This window comes from Lygodium microphyllum, chromosome 2 (assembly GCF_053477565.2).
Source record: "Lygodium microphyllum isolate KBCC chromosome 2, Lygodium_microphyllum_v1.1.10, whole genome shotgun sequence".
NCBI classification, from domain to species: Eukaryota; Viridiplantae; Streptophyta; class Polypodiopsida; order Schizaeales; family Lygodiaceae; genus Lygodium; species Lygodium microphyllum.
This window is the reverse complement of record NC_141136.1, coordinates 42,564,979-42,586,635: the sequence shown is the minus strand read 5'-3', so window position 1 is coordinate 42,586,635 and position 21,657 is coordinate 42,564,979. Positions and strand designations below refer to the sequence as shown.

Sequence of the window (21,657 nt, the reverse complement as noted above, 5' to 3'; positions counted from 1 at the left end):
GGGCACGTGGGCACGTCGATAAGAGCCATGCCACGGGCTAGAGACACCAACGCGACCAGATCTGACGAGTCAACATTAGACGGGACCAATGTGGCAGCTGATGTGCGGCGACTGATGAGCAGGCAAGCAGATGACACATGTGGATAGGCACTGGACGGGACGAATAATTTTTTTTTTCTCGTGATTTTTTGTCAAATTCTTGGAAATTTCCCTTCTCCCCTTGCCGGTGTTTGCGCGCATAAGCACAATTTCCAGATTTGTGCAATCTTGGCCTGAAAATTTGGGGCTTCTTTCGGATTTGGGGATTGTGATGTAGGACAAGACAAATTGTCTCAGAAATTGCAGGAATTTGTGACATTTTGCCTCCGACATTTGGGGCTTTTCATGTACATGCAAAAATTGGGCTCAAATTTACCCAATTTCTCGACATTGATGTGTTGGGGGTAAAGGCTCCTCCGCCGTGCCGCCCCGTGTATTACTACACTGACAGTACCCGCCACTGCACACTGCAGGTGGCGGGCGCCCGTCACGTCACTTTATTCTTTATTCTTTTAGTGTCAGTTTGAATAAAGGAAGGCTTGGTCACACATTGTGACTGTTGGAGTTCCCATTTATTGTCTCTCTCTTTCTTGCTCTTGCTCTCCCGCCATAGCTCGCGTGCAAGCTTCGATCCTTCTCACCTTTCAACTGGTATCAGAGCTTGGCATTCTCTTGCTCGAGCTCGACTCGGTGCTTCTCTACCTTCGCATCAACTCCCTTTACGCATTGGATCTCCATCCCGGCAGCCATATCCGATCTCCCCGAGCTCCCGTCACTCCCCGGCTTCCCGAGCACCTTCAAGGCATTGATACTGAGGTATTTGATCATTCTTTCAGGGTTTTATTTCAGTCTACAGGTTGCAAACAGCAAGGGTAGCCATGGCTTCAAACCCTTGAAGCTTATTCCCCTCATATTGTGCCTTACACCTATCAAGGCTCAAAGAGGCTTGTCATAGGCCTTTGATAGGCCCTTCTTGAGCCCCCCATTACCCCCTTTTCAGCCCATGTGGAGCAGCAGCAAGTCCAGTACCAACAGGGCAGATTGCATCATTTTTTTCCAGGCTGTGAGCACTCATCTACTTCAGCTCCACACTTGGCCATTGCTTCTTGCTCTCTACCTTGATCAAGAGGGCTATAGACTTCATGTTTGATGTCATTCAAGCTTTGGGCATTGGTCTTGATCATTTGGGGCTGATCTCTTCAGATTTGGGACTGTCATAACTGTCATAACAGGCTGAAAACAGGGCAGCACCATTGGCATTAGCATTTGTTGCTTATACTCCATTCCGGTTGTGCTATTTGATGCCCGTATGCGGTCTACATGATGCCTAGTGCCTTGGGAATGTATGCACATGATTATGCCATGATTTTGGCCTGAAATATTGGCTGATTTGGGACTGTTATTTACTGTTATACAGTGCTGGAAACAGGGCAGCCACACTTGGCATTGGCATTTGATGCTTATACTCTACTCCGGTTACCTTATTTGATGCCCGTATGCGGTCTACTTCCTACCCGGATGTATTGGGGATGTATGCATTTGGTTTGACCATGATTTTGGCTTGAATTCGGGGCTGAAATCTACTGTTTAGAACAGTAAATACATGCTGGAATAACAGTGGGCTGAAGGTACTTTACATGCTTTGGCACTTACCTACCGATACCGGATGTATGCTTTGAGCTTTGGCATGATGTCTCTGACATTTGGGGACGACTTGGAGCATATGTATGAGATTATGGGATGCTTTTGAGCTTCGCATTAGCTCCGTCTTCACTGGCATTTGGACCGACTTGGCATGCTCGTGGACCGCCTATGCCTCATGTCTCTGCTTGACAGTTAGGGTTTTGCATTACATGCTTTGGTTCGTGACATATGCTATTTGGTTCGTGTATGCCATACCGACATTTGGAGCTTGGATTTGGATGTATTTGAGCATTCCCGGCTTACTTGATCACTGATCTTGGTTGCTATTTGGATGTCATTGAGTTGACCGAGAGCTTATTTGGGCTTATGTATTGCTTCATGGTTAATACGACCGGTGCTTCATGTATGTCATGCTCTCTTGGATGCGCTTGATGCATTGTCAGGGTCACTTATCACTGGTGCTTTCTCTTGGGTTGTTTGAGCTTCTGAGCTCGCTTTGTACGCCTTTTGTGCCAGTGGGAGCATTTTACATGCTTGCTTGACCTTTGACAGTTGCATGCTATTGGAGCACTTACATGTATTTGGAGCAGTTTATGTGTTGAGCAGCTACATACGCATTGAGACTTTGGGATCATACTCCGATCTTTATGGATATGCATTGATGTACTCTTGGTTCATAGGATGCTTATGAGCTGAGTCTCATATTTGGATCTTTCTCTTTGAGCAGACACCTATTTGTGTCAGGTTTTGGCAGTTACAGGAACACTTTGCCTAGAGTGTCTGGGCGTGTGCCTTTCACTGGCAGATGTTATTTTGACATGCTTCGGTGTTGAGCTCATGTTCTTTTCACTGTCATTAGCCTTGCTTATGTCCGTTTCATGCTGGCTTTGGACCTAGCATTGTTTGCTTGACATTGGATCCTATTTTGGGACAGTTTGCTCTCTAGACTGCATACCTGCAATTTATTACAGCAAGCAGTTATTGGTGGACTGAGGTGTACTTTTCATACTGAAATATCCTGATTTGGTGTACCGCACCTAGTACTAAGTGGGCAGCAACTTTTGGCACACTTTGCTCGCCCTTTGGACCCCGTTTTGGTCATTTTTGGGCAGTTTCTGCAGTAAAACAGCAAGCAGTTTTGGACTGTTTGGGCATTTCCAGCCTGCATAATGGCGTCATCTTCGCATGATAGTGCCATCTTTAACATTACAAAGTTGGATGGTACCAACTACTCTTACTGGAAGAGTCAAATATGGCAGGTTTTGGTGCAGAAATCTCAGATTAAGCCACTTCGGTTGAGTGGGGAGCAGCCTGAAACTATGGACAATGACGACTGGCTTGAACTTGATGAGCTATGCAAGTCCACGATTGTATTCTCTCACTGAACAGGTACATTATAATGTATTTGAGGAAGCACAGAGTGCATGGGATCTATGGAATAAGATCAAGAATCTTTATGATAAGAAAAGTCCGGCGAGTCTGATGTACTGGTTGAAGCAGCTTATGGATCTGCGCATGAAGGATAATGCAACTATGTCTGCTCACTTGAGCCAGTTCCATGCTATACTGAAGAACCTGACTTCGCAGGATATCACCTTTGGAGAAGAAGTAACTCCTCTTTTCTTGCTTGGGACTCTGAATGAGTCATGGGATGTATTCCGCACTGCCCTATGTGCCTCTAGTGCTACTCTAAAATTGGCAGATGTTGAGAGTGCTCTTCTTCAAGAAGAGGTGAATCGCAAAAACTTGGATGCCTCTCGTGGTAGTCATGCTTTGACAGTTAGAGGCAGGAATGATAGGTATGACCGTGGTAATGGCCGAGGCCGTAACTCGCAGAAGGGTCGGTCTAAATCTCGTGGCAAGTCGCGTAGTAAGTCGCGTGGGCGCAATGCAAATGTCACTTGTCATCATTGTGGGAAAAAGGGCCATATTAGATCACAGTGTCATGAGTTGTGCAATGAGAAGCGCAAGGATAAGGGAAAAGATAAAGTGCAGGAGAAGTCCTCTGATCGCAGCATAGTACCTGCGAAGTCCAGCGTCAAGATTGAGGAAATTAATGTCACGCAGACTGAGGAGTCCGATGGTGGTGATGAGTTTATACTTGCAGCTAGTTCTTCTGATGCTTCACACTTGACTGAGACATCTAGTATGTATGCACAGTGCTGGTTATTGGATTCAGGTGCGTCCTTCCATGTAACGCCTTACCGTGAGTGGTTTCACTCTTACCGTACTGTATCTGGATCAGTCAGACTTGGAGATGACAGGTCTCTTGATATTGTGGGCTGTGGAGATATTCAGTTGCAGTTTTCCACTGGCAGTTCCTTTTTGCTCAGGGATGTACGTCATGTACTTGCGCTTACGCGCAGTCTTATGTCTGCAGGACAGTTGGATGATGCAGGGTTTCATGTCTGTTTTGGGGATTCTGCCTGGAAGATTACCAAAGGTAGACTTGTGCTTGCTAGAGGCGCCAAGGCTGGCAGCCTCTATCCTCTTGTTGTATCTGGGTCTTCTGTAGACCATGTTTTGGCAGTGGGCTCTATCCCACATGTATCACTTTGGCATGCCCGTTTGGGGCATATGTCTTTGAAGGGAATGAAAATGTTATCTGGTTTGCAGTATCTTCCGCCTTTGAACTATGCACGTTTTGACTCGTGTGATCATTGTCTTTATGGTAAGCAGAATAGGTCTACGCATAAGAAATCGGGTAGGCCATGCATGAGTGAGCCCTTGGCTTTGGTGCATTCAGATGTTTGTGGGCCCATGCCGTGTATGTCTATGGGTGGCGCGAAGTACTTTGTTACCTTCATTGATGATTTTTCTAGGAAAGTGTGGGCTTATCCCATAAAGCAAAAGTCCGATGTCTTGGCAGTCTTTTAGCGTTGGCTTGCTCTTGTTGAGAACCAGACTGGGTATAGGCTGAAATGCCTTAGGACTGACAATGGGGGAGAATATGTCTCACGTGCTTTTGAGCAGTTTTGTGATGACAGGGGTATTAAGCGTCAGTTGACCGCCCCTTACATCCCCGCCCAGAATGGTTTGGCTGAGCGCATGAACAGGACTATTCAGGAGCGTGTCCGCTCTATGCTTAGCCATGCAACCATCGAGCTATCGATTTCTGATGCCTTACTGTTTAACATTGAAGGTTTGGATTTTGCATATGCTATTTGGACTCGACTAGAAGAATTGTATGCACAGAAGAGTGCTGCAAGCAAAGTGTATTGGCTGAAAAAGCTTATGGATTTGCGTATGAAAGAGGGTACAGCAATGTCTACTCACTTGAGTGAGTGTAACTCCATTTTCAGCCAACTGGTTGCCTTGAAGTTCTTCATTGATGAAGAATTTAAGGCTACGTTATTGCTTTGCATTCTTCCAGAGAGTTGGGATACATTCAGGACTGCTATGAGTAATCCTAATGTGATTCTTTTGTATGTTGATGTAGAGAGTGCTCTATTCATGGAAGAAATGAATTGGCAGAACAATGCATCCAGTAAGTCTTCCAGTGCTTTGCATACTAGAGGTAGATCATAGTAAAAAAACAAATCTGATAGCAAGGGATGCAGTAAATCACGTGGCAAAGATGTTGAATGCCATCATTGTGGCAAGAAGGGTCACTTTAAACGTGACTGTTATAAATGGAAGAAAGAAAAAGGAAAGGACAGATGACAGCAAGGAAGAGAAGAAAGAGAGTCAGCCTAAGAAGAGCAGTGTCAAAATTGAAGAGGTGAATGTAGTCACTTATGATAGTGACAATGGGAATGACGTACTCTTGGTCTCTTTACACTTTAGTGCACATGCTTTACTTGCAGATATAGACGATGACATACATGCTTGGATTTTTGATTTAGGTGTTTTCTTTCATGTCACCCCTCATCGTGAGTAGTTTTCTAACTATACAGGAGGTCGACATGGTGTTGTCCATCTTGGGGACAACTATTCATGTGACATTGCAGGTATTGACAGTATGCAATTGCAGTTTCAGCATGGTTATGTCTTCACACTTTAGCATGTACGACATGTACCTCAGCTCAAGAAGAGCTTGATTAGCACAGGGCAGCTAGATGACAATGGATTTCATACCACCTTTGGTGATGGGAAATGGAAGATCTGTAAGGGATCTAGAGTGATTGCTAGAGGTTGTAAAAGTGATACCTTGTATCCTCTCCATGTATCTAGTGTCGTGATCATGTTGTTGCCTTGACCGAGTAGCCAAGTGTTTCTTTGTGGCATGGCCGGTTGGGACACATGAGTTAAACTGGAATGAAAGTACTTTCTCGTTTGGGTTTCTTGCCTTGTTTTCGTTATGCTGATTTTGAGCATTGTGATCATCGCGTTTATGGTAAACATGCACATACATCTCGTAAGAAGTCTCTTTCGTTGAAATCTTCTCCTCTAGAGTTAGTATATTCCGATGTATGTCAGATGCAAGGGTTATTGTTAGGGGGAAAGAAATATTTTGTCACCTTTGTCGATGATGCTACACGGAAGGTATGGGTTTACTCTATTCGTAGCAAGGATGAAGTGCTTGACAAGTTCAGAAATTCTTGGCATTGGTTGAAAATCGGATTGATACAACACTTAAGTGTCTTCGCTCTGACAATGGTGGGGAATATGTGTCCAAGGCCTTTCAGGCATTTTGTGATAGCAAAGGGATAAAGAGGGAGCTCACTGTCCCTCATAATCCACCCCAAAATGGAGTTGCAGAGCGCATGAATCGGACCATACAGGATAAGGTCCGTACGATGTTGTCTCATATTGCATTATCCCATGGTTTTTGGGTAGAGGCTATTATGACGGCCGTACACTTGATTAATAGGTTACCAATAGGTCTTTGGGGGGGGGGGGGGGGGGGTTTCCCAAGAAGCGGCCACCTTCGTATGCACACTTGAAAGTGTTTGGTTGTGAAGCATTTGTGCACATTCGTAAAGAAAAACACAGCAAACTTGAGCCAAAGTCCTATAAATGCATTTTCCTAGGATATGGTGATGAGGGTGAAATGGGGTATAGATTATGGGATCTTGAGAAAAGGAAAGTAGTACGCAGCAATGATGTTATCTTTCGGGAAGATCGTATGCATAAACAACTTGAAAAGACTGAGGAGGTCCGTAAGGTTGTATTTCGGGAAGAAATACCTTTTGGACAGCAAAATGTGCCTGCTGTACAACAGCAAATACCTGCTGTAAATGAACCTGCAAATGCAGAAAATAATGCTGGAAATGATCAGCCAGCTATTGCCCATAATAATGAGCCACTGGATGTGCAGGAACAGCCAGGACAACAAGCTGTTAATGCTGATTTGCAGGCTGAAATGCTAGGACAGCAAGCTGAAAATGCTCAACAGCTAGCAAACAATGATCATTGGGTTAGGAGATCGTCTAGGGCTAGTAGACAACCTGATAGATTCATCCTTGGTGCAAACAATGTGGCTGATTATGTGATGTTGATAGACTGTGGTGAATCGTCTTGCTTCAAGGAAGCAATGACTAGACAGGACAACGAGAAATGATATAAAGCCATGTTGTCATAAATGGAATCTCTTGAGAAAAATGGCACTTGGGACTTGGAGTAGTAGCCTAAAGGGCAGAAAACCCTTCCATGCAAATGGGTTTACAAGATTAAGGTCACTTTTGGTTCCTCACCAAAGTACAAAGCAAGATTGGTTGCGAAGGGGTACAAGCAGAAACATGGCGTTGACTTTGATGAGATCTTTTCTCCTGTAGTCAAGATGACTAAATTGAGAACCATTTTGGGCTTTGTAGCTGAAGATATGGAGCTTATACAAATGAATGTAAAGACTGCATTTTTACATGGTGATCTGCATGAAGACATATATATGCAGTAGCTTGAAGGGTTTGTGGAAAAAGGGAAAGAGAAGATGGTATGTAAACTCAAAATGAGTTTGTATGGGTTGAAACAAGCACCAAGAGAATGGTATCATAAGTTTGATACATTCATGCAGTCTCAAGTTTTTCATAGAAGTCAAGTGGATCACTGCTTCTACACCAAGAAGGTCGTAGATGGCAGTCTGATTATCTTGGTTTTGTATGTTGATGACATGTTGATTGTTGGTAGGGATACTCATGCCTTGGACTCGTTGAAGCAAAGTCTTCATGGCAGCTTTGACATGAAGGATCTTGGTGATGCAAATCACATTCTTGGCATGCGAATACTCAGAGATCGGTCGAAAGGATTACTTTATCTATCTCAGCAGGAGTATATCTCCAAGGTTTTGCAGTGTTTCAATATGGAGAGGGGGAAACAATTGGGGTTCCATTGTCTCTATATGTGAAACTCAGTGTAGAGGACAGCCCCCACATCTGATGATGAGAAGGTTGAAATGGCCAAGATACCATATGCTTCAGCTGTTGGTAGTTTGATGTATGCTATGGTTGCTACACGTCCCAACATTGCCTTTGCAGTGGGAGTGGTTAGTAGATACGTGTCAAACCCTAGTAAAAAGCATTGGGAATCAGTGAAAGGTATTATGAGATACCTCAAAGGCACAAAGGAGTTGTGCATGTGCTTTGAAAAGCAGAAGGCATCTGTTGTTGGCTTTACCGATGCAAACTATGCTGGTCATGCGGATTGCAGAAAGTCCACTTTTGGGTATGTGTTTACCTTTACAGAAGGAGCAATCTCTTGGATCTCTAGGCTACAAAAGCGTGTTGCATTGTCTACTACAGAGATAGAGTATGTGGCTGCCATTGAGGCATGCAAGGAGGCTTTATGGCTTTCACGTCTGGTGGGAGAGCTTGACATTACAGAGTTACTTGTTCTCTATTGTGATAGTCAGAGTGCTATCATGCTAGTACGGAATCCTGTCTTTCATGCAAAGACGAAGCATATATAGGTGAAGTATCACTTCATTAGAGATGTACTTGACAGCAAGAGCATTGAGCTTGTCAAAGTGCATACAGATGATAATCCTGCAGATCTTCTCACGAAGGGTCTTCCAACAGAGTAGTTTGCTCATTGCTGACAGATGATAGGAGTTGGATAGGTATATGTATTTCAGCTTTGTATATACCTAGACTTAGCTGATTCTTTTCTCCTCTTAAGGCACATTGCCTTAAGGTGGGAGGTTGTTGGAAATAAAGGGTCCTCGTGCCTTTTATATGTGCTCGGGTGTAAACACACCCTTAGCACACTTGTACTTATATATATATATATATATATATAAACCTAAAGAGATACACTCCTCATTGTACCCACAAGTGGTGTTTACTCTTCTCACTACTTTGCATTCTCTCTCTCTCTCTCTCTCTCTCTCTCTCTCTCTCTTTGTGTCTCTCTGTGTGCCAGCAAGCACTGCGTGTCTCGATCCTCGCGCCTTGGAGCTCAACAAGCAATAGAGTAAACAACAAGTGTGTCTTGCACAAAGTAAACAACAAGTTTATCCTACACAAAATAAATAGCAGGTCTATCCTGCACAGAGTAGATAGTAGGTCTGTCCTACACAGAATAAATAGTAGGTCCGTCTTGCACAGAGTAGACAATAGGTCTGAGGCAATGCTAGGAAGAAGAGGCCTGAAAATTGTGAGAGTTCGCAACGGAAGAAGAAACATGAACATAGAGACAGAGGAAAAGAGAGAGACTGCAAGAAAAGAAGAAAGAAATCTGCACTGAAGTAGGAAAGAATGCTGAATATAGAAGGACTGATCAGTCCTTGCACATAGCCCACAATACCGATGAGGGCACCTGCCAAGGAAGGAGGAAGATATGTGTCTGCTAGATGAAAGAATTGCCAAATAAATAGGCATGAACCATAAAAACTGACCGACCCCAATCTTGAACAAAAAATATGGCTTACCAGAATTTACTGTTGGTAAAATACTAGAAAATCTCAGAAAAACTCAGAAAAGGGTGGACAACGTGCGGTAGGTGAGGCAGACTAATGTATATAGAAACTGCCTAGGAAATGCACACAAAATTGTGATTAGAGGTGAAAATGCATTGAAAGGCAATAAATTGATTCCTCTAGAATGAGCCGTCTCCTTTGTCAAAACAAGTGACAAACAGGTCAGAGCTCCTAAAGTCCTTATCTGACTCAGACTGAGGCTCATAGGTAGGAGATGACAAGGCATGACAATCATGATTGCAACACCCCCTCTCAAATCTTGGATGTGGTGAAAGGCTAAGGAAGAAACGGATCTTGGGATGGCAAGAGGAATGCTAATGTTGACAAAGTCCATCAATAAAGTTCGTTGATGAAGAAGCTTCTCACGATCTCGGAAAGCCCCCTTTGAAACACTAGGTGCCAGGGAATTCGTAGACGCATCACTGAGATCGTCCCTCTCTACGAGGGAACCATCAGAGGAGAGGATGGGGGATGGGAAGGAACTGTGGAATAGATGGTACACAACTCGGAACGGGTGTGGGAATAGACAACCTTGAAGGGGAATGGAGTGTGTAAAGCTTGACTCTCCTGCCAACTTGTCATGATAACAACCCTTACGGCTTGCTCGGTGAAGACAACTCGGGTATCAAGCCTAGTAAGGCCATAAACTGAGAGGAGTGAAAAGCCCACGTTCGGAACATAAAGGGCCTGTGAAAGGGAGCTCAAAGCGCAGTTGGGAAACAAAGGCAACTGCCAACACCACTAATAGCCATTGATACAATGTTACGAATAGTGATTGAACCCTTAGAAGGGCATAGATTTTACAACAAATCACCTCGTGGAGTCATATGACTAGAAGTTCCACTATCAATCAGCAAGGCCTGTCACAAGACAAGGCAACCACTAAAGAAGGCTCGTCCAAGTCAACAATACAAAGGAATATTGACTCATGGGTAATCGTTGGAGTAGAGGTAGAAGGCTCGGATGTTTTAGCTCTATCCTTCGCTCTTGGATGAATGTGAGGGTACTTCATCCAACATTTCTCCTCTAGATGTGTCCCCTTCCCACAATATGGGTATTTAGGAGTTAAAGCTTGAAGAACTCTCTTGTCGTTTAGCTTGGGACGTTACTTTTTTCTTCTTCCCCCTTCCCAAACTTGCAATAGAATCTTTGGTGGAGGTGGAACTATTGGCAACCTCTTTGGGGCACTCATCATACTCCAAAACAAGCGGGCAAGGTTCTCCCATAGAAGTTTCTCATGGGTCCTCGATGTAAAAAGGCTAGTGTAGAAGACATCAAACTGGGGAGATGTAAAAAGGCTGGTGTAGAAGACATCAAATTGGGGAGATGGCAGTTGAGTCAAAAGAATCGTAGTCATATCCTTTGAAGAGATCATCTTGCCAAGGGACGCAAGCTCATCCCTCATATCCTCCAACTCATTAATATGATCATTCATGGAAGGAGAATCATCAACAACAAGCATTCGTAATTTCTTCTTGAGAGTAGTTTGGTGGGAAAATGTCTTCTGGTGGTACAAAGAAGGAATCTTTGTCCATGCTTCTGTTGCTTTTCGTAATCTATACACATGCACTAGGATAGAATCCTGTAAGCCCATAACATGGTTGCCTTTGTACATTGTACGGATGGATCAGTACCGTACGTACTCATACGGATCTGTATGTGATTCTGGACACGGTTTGGCCACAAATCGTGTGGATGAAAACTAGCTATCCATAACAATTTCAGCACATTTTCGCGGGCAGCATTCGACAAAAAGGGAGGGGGGTGTTGGACTTGGGGCTCATTTGCACACACTCTCAAGTCTCACTCTCTCCTCAAGGCTCATCCCCTCCCTCTTGTCTCGAAGCATCAACCTCCCATCTCCTCACTCTTCAAGCATTATCTCCTCTTCCCCTCTCTCCTTTCCTCCATCCCCTCTGTCTTCATTGTTCTTCCAAGTTCCCCCCAATCCCCTTCCTCTTCAAGCATCATCTCCCTACCCCATTCCCCTCCTTCAAGCCTCTAAAGCTCTCACTATCTCCTCTTGCTCCCATCCCCTCCCTCTTCAAGCATCATTGTGATTGGAGTGACGATTCTCAACTCTCTTCTCTCCATTAGGCCTTGCCTTGATGCCTCGGTATCATGACATGTGAGAAGCATGAGGCCTTCGACTTGCATGCCATCCATGTGGAGAAGGACACAAAGAAGTTCAACTTCCACCATTGGATATGCAAGTATTGTGGAAAGCGCTACACAAGTGGTGCAATGCAGCTTCTTCGACATCTTTCCAAGACAAGTGGGCAAGTTGCCACATGCAAGGCGATTCCTCAATACATTGCAGATGAGATTCTCGCCAAGATAAGAGGGGGATCCACTTGAGAAGGAGGAAGTGGTGCATTGGTGACAACACCCCAACTTATGTCTACTCGTGAGGAAGCCTCAAATGTAGGCGTATCTTCAACCAATGCGGGTGAGGCCTCCACCATTGGTAGTGCCGACTCCACATCCGCTTCCGGCTCTAGCATTGGAAAAAGGTAAAAATTGGAGGCTCATGCGGCACCCTCTCTCAAGCTGTTGGTCATATACTTGGATAAGTTGCCTTGCTTAGAGAAAGGCAACGACAAGCGTACATTGAGATTGTATGCACAGTGATGGAGTATAATCTTGCATTTAATGTCCTAAAGCATGAGCAATGGAGAAAGATATTATTCACATGTGAAAGAATCACAATGTTTCTTTTTATGAGAGTTTATGATTGGAAGGGTGGATTCCTCTTTGCTTGTAAAGGTTGTGATTGATATGGTTGATCTGCTTTCACTTAATCAATACTCAAAATGGCACATTTGTGGCCTAAAATAGAATATGTTTTCTTAAATGGGCACAAACTTTCAATTTTTGACCATAAACATTGCATGCTATTCCATGCAGACTTTTTATGTTTCGAAATGTTTTCGGGTTTGGCTTAAAATGCCACGCGGCATCGCTTTGGGATTACGAAACATTTCGGTCCAAGAAACGTGTTTCAAGAGATTTGGACCCTGTTTCAATGTTTTGCTCCTTTCTGAGTGCCGTCTCAGACCGTTTTGCATAACTATGATCTGGATTGATCCCTTAGCTCTATTAGGTATTGCTTGTTGCCTAAACATCGCCATTCTCTCTCTCCAATATAGCCTTTGTGTTTGGTACCCTTGTATCCTTACTTCACATTCCACTTTGATCTCCTCAGCCCTCTGGACTATTGCTCCTCTCTTTGTAGGTACAGTATGTGTGGTCATTTTCTTGAAAAAATTGGTGAGTTGTGACTTGTTTGTCCCCTCTAATGTGTGAAGCTTGTAATTCTTAAGCAAGAACTAGTGCAAACGTCATTGGTTTGGAGACTCCATGACTAGTATAAAGGGGGGGGTAGGCATCTCCTTGAATGATGTGGGGTATTTGGGCCAGATTATATAGGAGGCCCTATACTTATAAATATAGTGATTCTCATTAGTTTGTAGATTCTCTTGGATCTAGGGGGGGATAGGCATCTCCTTGAATGATGTGGGGTATTTGGGCCAGATTATATAGGAGGCCCTATACTTATAAATATAGTGATTCTCACTAGTTTGTAGATTCTCTTGGATCTAGGGACACGAATTGCTCTCCTTGTCTCAAGCTTGAGCTACTAAGAGGAGACCTTGAGTTTGGCTACTTGCATCTTATGCAACATGTTTAAATCTAGGTATCCAATTTTCTCAATGAAACCATCAGCCATTATCCTTGTAAGGTAGTCCTTGTAGTATGATATCTTTAGGGAAAGGGGCTATTGGGACGAGATCCATGTACATTGTATGTGTAGTTGGTAGAGATCTTGTGTTTGACAAGGTTGCTTTCAATGTGAGAGAGAGGTGTATGGAGGGGGAGTCAAGGTCATATTGGAAAGAGGGGAGGTGCTCCATGTCAATCCCATATCCTGTGAGCTAGTGCTTGACTTGTGCATACCATAAGCTCTTGTGTCTGCTTGTGCTAGTTGTTTGGAAGCCTTGAAAGCTCTCCTAGTGAGTTTTTGTTAGAATTTGCCAATTCGATAGGCAGTGCCCAATGTTTTAGTTTTTAGTTCTTTTTTAGTTCTTAGTGTGAACACAACTAAAGTTCTAAGTTGTGTCACCAATGTGAGAGTTAGAGTTAGAGTTAGTTAACTCTAATTGAGTTAGAGCTAGGTCTATCTTAGACCTATCTTGTACCTTTCATTCTCATTCTTTCAGTTTAGTAAGCGCACTCTCATTGTCTCTCTTTTCTCTCCTCCATAGCACGCTGTCATTTTCCAACATTTGGTATCAGAGCAGGTTCTACGTGTGGATTCAGTTCAGCCACTGTTAGTTGGTGCCACCCCGCCTAAGGTCCTGTTGCTGTTAGCCATCTCTCTGCTTGAGGAAGAGAAGGACGAACTGCTGTTCTTTTCAGCCTGCGCGTAGCCCTACGTGCTGTCCTATGTGCAGTCCTCTCCGTAGGCAGCCCGCATGTAGCTTGAGGAGCTACTATTTTGGAGGAGCTTGTGCTGTTTTCAGCTCTGCCCCTTATTTTCTTATCTCTGCCCGCCATATTCTCAGCCTTGCCTGCAATTTTCTGTAAACCCTAAAAAGTGCAGAAACCCTAATTTTCAGATTTTGTTTTTTTTTGAAATTTCTGCAATTTCCCATCGATTTTGACCATTTCTTTGCCAATCTCAGCTTGTGCCGCCCAAAATTTGGGGCTTTTGTCAAATTTCGCTCTTGGAGTTCAAATTGACAATCAATTCGAAGAAATTTCACAATTTTGAAATTCTTTGACATTCCCGCCAAAATTTTTTGGAGCTTTTGCCCGATTCGCATTCCATGTGCGAATCTTCATTGGAAACGTTGACATTGCACAATTTCATTGACATCTGTGCAAGAAATTTGAGGCTTTTTGTCCTAGAGGCTTCGACACACATCATGAGGTAAATTTCAATTATTGTTTGTTGTTGGCATGCACCGTGAGGTGACATTACTATAGAAATTTAAGTTGTAAGGTACAAATTTCTTCAATTTCTTTGAAATTTAAGAAAGAAATTTGGGGCTTTTTTCTGACATATTCCAAGGCAGCAAACAAGTGGTACAACAACAATCAATTGTTGTTATAGTTAGATTGAGCAGAAAATTTTGGTGAAGTTTCGTAAATTTTGGTAAGAATCAATATTAGGTTGTAATTTGTACTTTTGAGGACACGCATCATGAGACAGGTGTGGTACAACAGTGTACTGTTGTTATTTCTTGGCTGAGTGTTGATCTGGGTCAAATTGGGTCCACTTTGGCATTTGTGTGACAATTTGGTACTTGTTGCATAACCCCGAGGGGATTTTTGGTACTCTGAGGAGTACAATCTATACTTTAGTAGAGAAGTATTTGGTTGCAGATTTTTGTTCATTACTGACAGTATGGCATGTTAGGGGACTAATGATCAGAGCAACATCCTTGGTGTTCTCACTCATGAGAACAAACTTGATGGATCAAACTACTTGTTATGGAGTTTTATGGTCCGCAACCTTCTTGTATCGAACGACTTGAGGGACTATGTTACAGGTGATTTGTAGCGACTAGGAGGTCTTACACTTCAAACACCTTAGTGTAACGCTAGAGGACAAGCTACTGGTGCTGTTGCACCTCCTCCCCCTCCTACCGAGGATCAGAGGAGATGGGACTCAAAAGATACACATGCACTTTCTTTGATCGCCTTGTCAGTGAAAAGATCGATCATTCCACACATCCAGTCTTGTAAGATCTCAAAATCAGCATGGGATGTACATGAGCGTATGTTTGTAGCATGTAATGAGGCGAGAATATCTTTTCTCTATAGAGAGTTGGCAAATGTAAACATGGATGAGGGTGATAGCATGAGATATCACCTCACTCGCATATAGGATTTGCGTCGGCAGCAGTTGCTTAATGTGGATGAAACCATTTAGGATGTTGCATTGGTAAACATCACACTAAACTCTCTTCGAGAGTTGTATCTTGGTTCCACACCTCTTTGATGTTGTCTTTTGGGGGGGGGGGGGGGGGACAACAACCCCTTATATTTGTGGAGTTGGAAGGCCTATTGTTGCAAGAGGAATAGACTCAAAAGAATGTTGCATTGCGTTCAGGAGATGTGACTATGTTTTCCAAGTTCAAAGGCAAAGGAAAAGTCAAGCAAAATGCTAAAATTCAGCAAAAGGGTGATGTTGGACAACTATCAAATAAGGCTGTCCAAGAAATATAAAAGTCTTAAAAAGAGGTGGAAATGCCATTATTGTAAGAAGCCATGTCACTATACTGATGAATGCAATAAGAGATTAGCCAAAGAGAAGAAAAAGGACTTTTGTTTGGCTGTCCAAGAGACATCAGCCACAGCAAATCTACTGATGGTGATGCTTCAACTAACTTTGTGGAGGAAAAGACTATGCATTTATGACTTGATGTTATGATTCTTTAATGGTTGATTCAATATTTAATACTGCTGAAATGCAGCAAACATGGTATTTTGACAATGGACCTTCAAAGCACATCACTTTTAGGAAGTGTTTATTTTCCTCTTTGCATTCAGTTCCTATTGGAAAGTGTGTTACATGTGCGAATAGCAGCAATTATGATGTTTGTGACATTGAGACAATTAGTATTACTGTTGAGATGGTTTTGACTTCATGCTTCTAGATGTCTTCTTTGTGCCATGCATTACAAAGAACTTGTTGTCTATCTCTGCTTTTAACAAGCATGGCTTTCAGGTCATCTTTGAGGATGCCGAATGCATTGTTAGAGACATGGAGATGGATTATGTACTCAGATTGTCTGGAACCCTGTATAAGGGTTTTTTTTTTGTCGGATATCTATGATGCACAATCTCATGATGCTCTCGGTATACATGGGTGTATGGGTTGAAAGCAAAATCTGATGTATTTATGCATTTTAAACATTGTGTTGCAAAGCGTGAGGCTAAAACTGGCTTGAAAGTGCAGACACTTTGCACGAATAGAGGGGGGGGAGTACATATCTCATGCTTTTGAGATATAAATGCTTGATCATGGCATTATGCATCAAGCCACTGTTAGAATGACTCCTCAGCAAAATGGTGTTGGTGAAAGGAAGATTTACACTCTTATGGAGATGACTCGTTGTATGCTCAAAAGCAAGGGACTGCCTCATAAATTTTGGCTAGAAGGCCTTCAATGTGCAAATCATGTGTTGAATTGTGCACCCACTAAGGGACTAAAGACAATCACCCCGTTTGAAGCTTGGCATGGCAAGAAACCTAAGGTTGACTACTTTCGGGTGTTTGGCTACATAGCCTATCCACACGTTCTGAAAGAGCTTTGTGAGAAGCTTGATGACAAGGTTGTAAAATTCATATTTACTGCCTACAGTTCGGAAAGCAAGGGCTATCGCTTGTATGACCCATGCAAAAGAAAGCTTTTGTCAGTAAGGATGTCATATTTGCTAAAAATGCTGTATTTTCACATGACCAGTTTCAAATGCTAGCCACCCATAGCAGCTAAGAAACACATTTCTCTTAGTTCAAAACCTACGAAATGTTTCTTAGAGTAAGAAATGTTTATGAGAGTAAAAAACACAGTTTTTTTTTTTTTTTTTTGAGTTGAAATCCAAAATATGTTTTTTTTGACAAAACTGTTGGGCAATGTTAAACATGACGATATTGATGTGTAACGACTTGTGAGGGCTCAAGATTTTGAATGAGAAAATGATTCTTTTGTGATTTTGTTTAGTTATTGAACTTTGTCAATCTAGTATCTATTCTTGTCTTGAGAGTTGATTATTATAAGACTTTAGTCTTATTTATGAGTTATTTATGATATTTTATGATTCATTCTCTATTTTGACATCTTATCAATTTGTTTTGAAATGAGAATCATGATGTTGCAACTTGACTCAGTCCATATTGTAGATAGACTATTTACATGTGTATTTCAATTTTCTTTGTATGATATATATAAATTATAGTGTTTTAGTTATAAACTATAGTATAGCTTGTCCAAAGACTAGCTTTGACATAAATGACAAGTCAATAATGGATCATGGATATGTAAGGTATTATTCTCAATTTACTCTATTATCGTTCAAGCTCAATTGGCCATTCTTTGTTTAAGAGAGAGTTCCATAGAGATTTAGAACCTCTTTTCCGAGTCAAAACTATTAAAAATCCCTATTTAAAAAACCCGTGTTTCTTATTTTACCCCCTAGTGAAAGAAACTTAGGAAACACGTTTCTAACGTTTCATTTCTTAACATTTTTGACGTTTGTGGCTGCTATGCAGCCACCCATGACATTGGTGATGTCTTTGAGGATCTCTTGCCACTTTCTTTGGAGTCCGTGCCTGCTGTCAATGGCCGGACAAACGTAATACATCAAGTTGTTGCTGCATTATACGTGCGTGAACAATAGGGTGTTGATGATGGTTTACCACATGTAGTACGACATGAAAGGGCCGCTGTAAATGCAGCAAAAAACTATCCCAAGATGGTTGTTATAAACTCTTCAAGAGAGTAAAATGGATACTCCTTTAGCTCAATGTACTAGAAGGGTTGCTAGACATGCAACACATGATGCAGGGGGAGCCCATTTGACTGATTTTATAGAAGTAGATGATTGTGATGAGCATGTATTTATGAGCTCATTGTTGGATGATGATGAGTCTACTTCCTTGGACGAAGCTCAATAAGATGTGCATTGGAAGTAGACCATACATGATGAGTTAGACTCTATTGCCACTAGCTCTACATTGAATCTTGTGGATTTACCACTTGGCAAGAAGGCCATTGGTACAAATTGGGTTTTTAAACTTAAATGCAAGGCTGATGGTACCATTGATAAGTACAAAGCACAGTTGGTAGTAAAAGGCTATGCATAGAAGAAGGGCATAGATTGTGGAGAGACTTTTGCTCCTACATCCCGTATGAGTAAGGTGAGATGTGTAATTGCTATGGCTGCAAATTATGGTTGGAAGGTACATCAGTTGGACATTAAGATATCATTCTTGAATGGGGATTTACATGAGGATACTTATGTGTCACAACCTCCAAGGTTTGTGGATAAGGGGAAAATGCACATGGTATGCAAGCTAAATAGAGCTCTTTATGGTCTCAAACAGGCTCCTTATGCATGGTACTCTAAAATTGATGCATATTTGGCCAGCAAAGGGTTCAAAAACAATCCAATTGCTTCCACTCTATACATTAAGAATGAAGGGGGACATATGTAGATGACATGCTGCTCACTGGACCTTTAGAAGCAAAAATTACAGATTTCAAGACTGAATTAAAACATGCATTTGCTATGTCAGATATGGGCTGTCTACACTATTATTTGGGGATTTAGTTCACCCAAAATCAGCATGGTATCATCATGTCACAGTCACCCTATGTGGATAAGCTGTTACATAGTTTAATATGCAAGATTGCAAACCTATGTGCACTCCTATGGAGCTAGGCTTAAAGCTGTCTATGCATGATGGTGAAGAGATATCTGGTGTTGCAATTTACAGCTAGGATGTTGGCTGTCTTATCTATCTTTGCAACACACGCCCTGACATTTAGTATGTAGTATCTCAAGTGAGCAGGTATATGCATAGTCCACGGACTATACATTGGCAAACCATCAAGTGGATCTTCAGATACTTGCAAGGTAATCAGCCACATGCATTATTATTTCTCAAGGAGGCTATAGACTTACAGTGACTTAGATTGGGTTGGTGATGTAGATACTAGGCAATCTACTAGTGGATATTGTTTCTTTTTGGGCCGTTCATGCATTTCATGGCTAAGCAAGAAACGGCCTATAGTAGCTACCTTGTCCTGTGAGGTTGAGTATAGGGCAACCTTCATGACAACAATGACATGTGTATGGTTGCACAAATTGTTGGCTGATCTACATTTACCGTTGGACCCCTATACCCATTATTTTTTACAGTTAGTGTGCTATTACAATGGCAGAGAATCTTGTGTTTTATGCTCGCATGAAACATATTGAGATGCATTACCATTATGTCAAAGAGAGATGCTATGCAGGAGAGATCAACTTGATGTATGTTCCTACACAAAAAATGTTGCAAACATTTTCACCAAGGCACTACCTCGTGAGAAGTTTGAGGCTTTTCGCAAGTTTTTAAACTCGTCACCCTTTGGTGATTGATCATTCTTGTACTTTATCACATTGGCATTGCAAGGGGGTGTTAGAATTTGCTAATTCTATGGGCAGTGTCTAATGTTTTAGCCTTTAGTTCTTTTTTAGTTCTTAGTCTAAACACAACTAAAGTTATAAGTGGTGTCACCACTCTTAGAGTTAGAGTTAGAGTCAGTTAACTCTAGTTGAGTTAGAGCTAGGTCTATCTTAAACCTATCTTGTACCTTTCATTCTCATTCTTTCAGTTCAACTAGCCCACTCTCTCGCTTTTCTCTTCTCCATAGTTGGCTGTCATTTTCCAATAGTTTCCAGTCTATTTGGTTGCATCCCATGTACTGTGTGTAGGAAGTTGATGGTCTAGAAGAGAGCCTTCGTCATCATGGGGATGATACAAAGTCTAGTCCAATGATCTCACATGGTACTGATGGTTTGCTATGGATCATCCATGGGAGCATGATGATTTGTGGTCTTTGAATATGTATCCATAGATATATATGAAGGCCAAGTGTCCAAACACGTGCTCCATACATTATGGTTGGTGTAATCAATAAATCAATAGCCATATCCATGTGGGGCTTGTGAAAATGCACCTCATGGCACCATCTCTCTAGCATGGCTAATGCTACATATCCTCATGTAAGTTGATCTTTGATTGCTTGTGCCATGGTGAATCTCTTAGTGGATGCAATTAATGTGGACCCCCAAATAGACATTTGAGTCCACTACCTCCATATGTCTGGCTTCTATAGTGAAGATTGATCGCCTTTGTCTTGAGGTTGATGCATCGAAGATCAAGATCTTGGTTTTCCCAAGTTTATTTATCAATCCACGCTATGAGTAGAAGTCATGAGGACATGGAGATGTTGTTGTAGACCCTCCTGTGACTTAGAGACCAAGACAATATTGTTAGCATGAAGCATAATAGAGACCAAAGTATTTGCTGTCCACCTTGTCCCCTCCTTGTGTGATGTAGTTCTCTATGTTGTTGATGTCGAGTCCAAGGAGTGTAAGAGGGATAGGGCACCCTTGTTTAATACCGATGGTGCTAGAGACCACATTTGAAAGTCCTCCTAGGCATCTTAGTTGGTCTACCACCCTCCATACAATGCACAAATACCCCGAATCATGTTTGATGGGATCCCATCCCTTTGATGGGATCCCAAGTGTCTATAGCCTTTGTAGTGGTCAATCTCCACAAAGTAGTAGTAAAGTTTCTTCTTCTTGGCTTTCACCTACTCAATCACGCCTTTCAAAGTGAATATGTGTGTGGGGAGAGAGAGAGAGAGAGAGAGAGAGAGAGAGAGAGAGAGAGAGAGAGAGGTATTTACATCTCCGAAAAGCTAAAATGGCTTGTGAGGCAAAGAAATAAGTACATTTGACCATGTGGCCTTGACTCGAGAACAACAATGAAAATTAAGAACAATGAAATATATTGATGCTTACAATTCTAACTGCAAGTATGGGTGCTCGATGATCCTTCAGCTGACTTGTAGGATCCCACCCAAATCAATAGGGCTCTTTGGAAACACTATACTCTCCTCAAGGCAAGAATCTTGGTCATGGGTTGGTTCAAGACAATGAGTTCATTGAGAGGAGGTCTTTGTTGGCAAGTGATGACGGCTTGAATTTGCCAAAGGTAAGGATGTTGGACATGGTGATGGGGTGGTGGGCGCCGTGCTCTATGGAGTGTGGCTGCTTGGTCTGTTGTGACCCCTTTGACTCGTGGATGATGTGGCGGTGCAATTGTGGTGATTGTATCTAGTGAGCTAGCTTTAGAGCTAGCGTTGAAGAAATCTGTAAAAACCTGTTGGCTCATTCGCTTTGCCTCTGTCTTTATTTTGCTCTTTAGAGACTTCTCTGTGTGTCCAAAGCTCTACACACACACACACACGCGCACACACACACACACACACACACACACACACACACACACACACCATGTTCCTTGGCTGGCCTGAAGGCCTGATGTAAATA

At 42.3% G+C, this 21,657-nt stretch overlaps 1 protein-coding gene across 25 annotated transcripts in view; it reads left to right on the top strand.

Annotated features, from left to right (window-relative positions):
- Positions 1-21,657, top strand: part of LOC148039668 (uncharacterized) — a 63,840-nt gene that overhangs the window by 39,637 nt on the left and 2,546 nt on the right. The gene's annotated exons all lie outside the window — the stretch shown is intronic.